General features: G+C 46.5%; 1 pseudogene across 1 annotated transcript; it reads left to right on the plus strand.

Moving 5' to 3' along the window:
• Nucleotides 1-36: 36 nt before the first annotated feature.
• On the plus strand, nucleotides 37-1,047 carry LOC105512028 (annotated as a pseudogene). The gene has a single exon (XR_001001803.1). The product of XR_001001803.1 is annotated as a tubulin-folding cofactor B pseudogene (transcript).
• The last annotated feature ends 4,823 nt before the right edge of the window (nucleotides 1,048-5,870 follow it).

A 5,870-nucleotide genomic window follows, 5' to 3' on the forward strand; every position in this document is an offset into this window, starting at 1 on the left:
ACCCTGTCTCTACTAAGAATACAAAACTAGGATAGCCCAGCAGCGGCGGCGGTGGCGGCTGCGGAGCGACCGCGCTGCAGGACGCGGCAGGGCACGGCAAGATGGAGGTGACGGGGGTGTTGGCACCCACGGTGACCGTTTTCATCAGCAGCTCCCTCAACACCTTCCGCTCAGAGAAGCGGTACAGCCGCAGCCTCACCATCGCTGAGTTCAAGTGTAAACTGGAGTTGCTGGTGGGCAGCCCTGCTTCCTGCATGCAACTGGAGCTGTATGGAGTTGACAAGTTCTACAGCAAGCTGGATCAAGAGGATGCGCTGCCGGGCTCCTACCCTGTAGATGACGGCTGCCGCATCCACCTCATTGACCACAGCGGCGCGCGCCTTGGTGAGTATGAGGACGTGTCCCGGGTGGAGACGTACATGATCTCACAAGAAGCCTGCGACCAGAGGCAAGACACGGTCCGCTTCGGTCCGCTTCTTCCTGAAGCGCAGCAAGCCTGGCCGCTACAACGAGGAGGAGCGGGCTCAGCAGGAGGCCGAGGCCGCCCAGCGCCTCGCCAAGGAGAAGGCCGAGGCCAGCCCCACCCCGTGGGCAGCCGCTGTGAGGTGCGGGTGGCGGGGCACTCCCCTCGCTGGGGCACCGCCATGTATGTAGGTCTCACAGAGTTCAAGCCTGGTTACTGGACTGGTGTCCGCTATGATGAGCCACTGGGAAAAAACGATGGCAGTGTGAATGGGAAACACGACTTCGAATGCCAGGCCAAGTATGGCACCTTTGTCAAGCCAGCAGTCGTGACCTGGGGGATTTCCCGGAGGAGGACTACGGGTTGGACGAGATAGGACACCCAAGGAATTCCACTGCTCCAGCTCCTAACTCGGCCACTGACTGCCCCTCCTGTGTGTGCCCGTGGCCCTTTTCTCCTGACCCCATTTTAATTTTATTCATTTTTTCCTCTGCCATTGATTTTTGACACTCGTGCATTAAATTCACTAGAAACCCAGAAAAAAAAAAAATACAAAACTAGCTGGGTGTAGGGGCACATGCCGGTAATTCCAGCTACTCAGGAGGCCGGGACAGGAGAATCGCTTGAACCTAGGAGGCAGAGGTTGCAGTGAGCCCAGATCGCACCACTGCACTCCAGCCTGGGAAACAAGAGTGAAACTCCAGCTCCAGAAAAAAAAAAAAAAAAAAGAAACTGGAAGTTAATGATCCAGCATTTATTTGCCTTACTCATATAATTATCTAACATAATTTGTGGCCATATAATGATTTTGGGAAAACATCTAATCTTTAGCTATTTATGTTGAGCTGTAACTTCATGTGATTTCATGAAAAACCTATTCTCAATAACAGAATAAAACTACCACCTCTTTCTTTCCCATAAGGTTGGCAGGGGGAGGTGGCGGAGGGGGGGACTACCACAATGACCAATACACTTTCAAAATTCTGAACTTATAGGAAACAGTATGCCAAGAGTCTGTGTGGCCTTGCCTGCCTGAAAGATAATAAAACTTGTGGTCACTCAGAATCCCAAGGCACACTGCAAAAGTTTACTCTTCACTGGAATTTCGCCAGGTCATGGAGATTTTTAAGTGCCTCAATGCTTCTACAGTTTATTTGGCAGTTCTACGTCCCACTTCCAGTCCTTTCAGGTTTAGGTTTAACTCTCCTTACTGAGCCCTAAAGAATAATGATTTCAGCAGAAGAGATTCAATTCATCAGTGTAAACAACAAAATGGGAAAGTTGTGAAAAACTGAAAGTCATGTGCACAGACAGCAACACTGGTAATACTGCTTCCCATATTCATTCTTTGGTCTTCACTGACAGTGTGAAGAAGCAACTACTGCTGATTCATCAGTTACTCATTTTCACAACAGTCAGTACTCCAAGTCAGCGGCACCCAATCTTTTTTGATACCAGGGACTGACTGGTTTCATGCAAGGCAATTTTTCCACAGACAGAGCGGAGGGGTCGGGGATGCGGGGTGGTGAGGAGGATGCTTTCAGGATGAAACTGCTCCACCTCAGATCATCAGGCATTAGATTCTCATAAGGAGCATGCGACCTAGATCCTTTGCATGTGCAGTGCACAACAGGATTTGCACTCCTATGAGAATCTAGTCAACTGTTCATCTGAGAGGAGGTGAGCTCAGGCAGTAATGCTCACTCACCCTGCTGCTCACTCACCTGCTGCTTGCTGCTCACTCACCCTGCTGCTCACCTCCTGCTGTACAGCCCAGTTCCTAACAGGCCATGACGGCTATGGGTCCACAGACTGGGAGTTAGCGACCCCTGCTCCAAGTGACCCACTGAAAGGCAATCTGAACTAGCAATCTAGCTTGGTAACAATTGTCACTGGAGCAAGGCACAGGGGCTCACATTCACATTCCCAGCAACTTGGGAGGCTGACGTTGGAGGATCACTTGAGGCCAGGAGATTGAGGCCAGCCTGAGTAACATGGCAAGACCTCATGTCTCAAAAAATTATTATTTAAATAGCCAGGAGGATCACTGGAGCTCAGAAATTGGAGGCTGCAATGAGCAATGGTCATGCCATTCACTCCACTCCTGCAGCCTGGGCAACAGAGTGAGACCTCATCTCTTAAATAAATAAATAAATATCAAGTATCACTGGAGGTGTGAATATCAACCACAGAGGAATATGGAACATAGAACTTAAAATCATGCCAGGCCGGGCGCGGTGGCTCAAGCCTGTAATCCCAGAACTTTGGGAGGCCGAGATGGGCGGATCACGAGGTCAGGAGTTCGAGACCATCCTGGCTAACACAGTGAAACCCCGTCTCTACTAAAAAACACAAAAAACTAGCCGGGCGAGGTGGCGGGTGCCTGTTCCCAGCTACTCGGGAGGCTGAGGCAGGAGAATGGCGTAAACCCGGGAGGCGGAGCTTGCAGTGAGCTGAGATCAGGCCACTGCACTCCAGCCCAGGCGACAGAGCAAGACTCCATCTCAAAAAAAATAAATAAATAAATAAAATAAAATAAAATAAAATCATGCCAGGCAGACCGGGCGCAGTGGCTCACGCCTGTAATCCCAGCACTTTGGGAGGCCAAGGCAGGCAGATCACTTGAGGTCAGGAGATCGAGACCACCCTGGCTAACATGGTAAAACCCCGTCTCTACTAAAAATACAAAGACATTAGTTAGCCGGGTGTGGTGGCGGGCACCTGCGGTTCCAGCTACTCAGGAGGCTGAGGCAGGAGAATGGCGTGAACCCAGGAGGCAGAGCTTCCAGTGAGCGGAGACTGTGCCACTGCACTCCAGCCTGGGCGACACAGAGAGACTCTGCCTCAAAAAAAAAAACCAAATCATGCCAAACAAAAGTTCACCCAAAAAGACTTTCACAGTAAGCTACCATATTTACAGTACTCAAGAAACACTAAATGCCAACCAGTGTTCTATCAATGGTTTGAATGTTTTTAACCCCCTAAAAGCACAAGAGACAATGCTTTCATCCTTTCAAATGTCTAGGTTTTTAGAAGGTAATATCCCATAGGGACTTCAAGTCTACTTTTAAAGTCAGGACTGAATGGTTAACGCAATGAACTGGAAATCCATTGGGGTTTCCCAGCACAGATTTGAATCCTACCAACTAAGGCGTCTTTTCGTTTGCAAAGGTGATTCACTGACCCCTCCCACAGACAGAGAGCCTGGCATTACTTCTCAGGAAGAAGTGAGACTGCTCCCCAACCGGACTAAACTTTCCTTCTTTACAGACCCAGTAAAAAAAACAAACAAAAAAAAAACTGTACATGCCTCCCAAAGGTTACTGGTTTTCTCTGACTGATAAGGCAAAAATTACACAGACGATAATCTCAGCAATGAAATACAAGTATGTAATCAACAAAGAGAAAGAAAAAGAATGTTCAGAAAAGCATGAAGCCTTTAAAGAAAATTTTAAAGGACTTGGTATTTTTAAAAAGAGAATGTTTAACATGTTAACAGATAATAATCACTGAAGCAATTTGTAAATCTATACCAAATTGATCACTAGGTTTTTATCTCTGTATTTTGAGCACTGACAAAAAAAAGCTCTCTGAAATGTGAAAACAAAATGTTCTCATTTTTCAGAGACATTCCTAAAAAAGGAATGTTAATAAGTTTGGAATTATCTGAAATAACAAATATATTTTAAACAACTGGCAAATATTAGCAAATTTAAGACATATTTTCTAAACAATTTTTAAAGCATTTTTAAGCCAGGTGCAATGGCTCACATCTGTAAGCCCAACACTCTGGGACTGCTTGAACCCAGGAATTCGAGATTAGCCAGGTGTGGTGACATGCACCCATGGGTCCCAGCTACTCGGCAGGCTGAGGTGGCCGCTCCAGCCCAGGTCGAGGCTGCAGAGAGCTGTGAGCGCACCACCGGACTCTAGCCTGGCTGACACAAACTGTCTCAAAAAAATAAATAAAACATTTTTAAACATACTCGATTATATGTAATACAAATTAAAGGGATTTTAAGGAAGCTAGCCGGTCTCATTTAGACTGGGGCTTGGCCTTTTCAACTATGAAGATGTATGAAGGTGTACACAAGAAGAAAGAGGTTCCCTACCTTGCCGCTTAGTAACACCCACCATGTGACCACTTCCTGCTTCCACACCACTCTCTACAAAGCGGAATCATTTAAAAAAGACAATTCTATGATATAAAACCCCTCAACTGCTTCCCACTGGTCTTAGGATAAAGGGCAAAATAATCAACCTATATGGGACCTCCCAAGCTCTGTAAAATAAAACTCTCCACCTGCTTCCCAGTCGTGTTCTCTTCCTTCAGCCTTGTTCACACTAGTTCCTTCAAAGCACTCTGCACCTTCCCACCTGGGGCACTACACAGGTAATTCTCTCTGCTGACCTCTCACTCCGTCACCATCCCTCCAATCTCAGTGCCACCATCACGTCCTCAGGGAAGCCTCCTGATACCTCCCTCCAAGGCCAGATCTTAGTGCACTGCACCTTCCTATTGGATTATGTGACTGTCCACCTGTCTCAACGGACAGCAAACTCCAAGAGATGGCAATCTATCCCTGTTGTTGATACTGGGATTTACTCATCAACTATTTAGTGCAAGCTACATACCAGATATTGTTCTAAGGCCTAGGTTCATACTGAGGAGCAAAATATAAATCTTGATCTCGTTAGAGTTTACATTCAAGTATGAGAAGACGGGCCATACACAAAATAAGTAAATTATATGGCATGTTATAGTGTCATAAATACTATGAAGAATAATACATCAAGGAGCGGAGACATGGAGAGTGCAGGGCAGGATACACCCTAACACACGTGACTGTTGTAGCAGACTATCCAAAGAAGCATGGAGCTGAGAGCCAGTCACTTCCAAAGGCCAGTCCCTAAGGCTTTACATAGAACAATGCACTTTCCTATTCCTGCTGGATGACGGGCCTTACAGAAAAATCCTGTTGCCTTTCATCTTTGCATCCCTAGTGTTCAACTGGTCAGAACACTTGCCACAGGAAGAAAATCAACCCTTTTCTTACCTCTCAGTGGCCCTCCTTTATTCCAGGCCCTGTAGCAAGACTTAACAGAAAATTAAAAATGGAAAAACCTCTACTAAAGTTTAAAAGATACATTTTCAATATTGCAATTGTTTTATTTTGGGTTAACATGATGTTTTTATTTTAAAGCAAAATAAAGGTAAGAAATTCTATGGCTGTCAAAAAGGGGGAGTTTATTTTATTTATTTATTTTTGAGACAGAGCCTCACTCTGTCGCCCAGGCTGGAGTGCAGTGGCATGATCTCAGGTCACTGCAACCTCTGCCTCCTGGGTTCAAGCAATTCTCCCGCCTCAGCCTCCCAAGTAGCTGGGATTACGAGCACACACCACCA

The sequence above is a fragment of the Colobus angolensis genome, unplaced genomic scaffold, assembly GCF_000951035.1.
Source record: "Colobus angolensis palliatus isolate OR3802 unplaced genomic scaffold, Cang.pa_1.0 Scaffold209, whole genome shotgun sequence".
In the NCBI taxonomy this organism is placed as follows: Eukaryota; Metazoa; Chordata; class Mammalia; order Primates; family Cercopithecidae; genus Colobus; species Colobus angolensis.